This window comes from Eimeria mitis, genomic scaffold (assembly GCF_000499745.2).
Source record: "Eimeria mitis Houghton genomic scaffold, Emh_scaff1644, whole genome shotgun sequence".
Lineage (NCBI taxonomy): Eukaryota > Apicomplexa > Conoidasida > Eucoccidiorida > Eimeriidae > Eimeria > Eimeria mitis.
The window spans coordinates 9,095-9,376 of record NW_013569960.1 but is presented as its reverse complement, the minus strand read 5'-3'; positions in this window follow the sequence as shown (position 1 = coordinate 9,376).

Genomic DNA, 282 nt, shown 5'->3' with positions numbered 1-282 from the left:
ACACCCCAGCAATGGCACGCAATCAATCCCCCAGCAAGCCGTGCACCTGCTGCAGCTCTTCCTGCTGTTTAGGTTTTTATTCTGTGATATTAAATTATAAAAACTAAATTAATTTAAAATTAAAAATTAATTTTTTTTATTATACTGAATTTTCTGTTTTTTTTTCTCCGCTTTATACAGCCGCATTGATGCTGCACTCGAGACCTGTACCAGTGGACCGGTGTGTGGCTGCTGACGCCTGTTGTTTGTATTTCTTTTGTTGTTTTTAATTAAAATATTTTA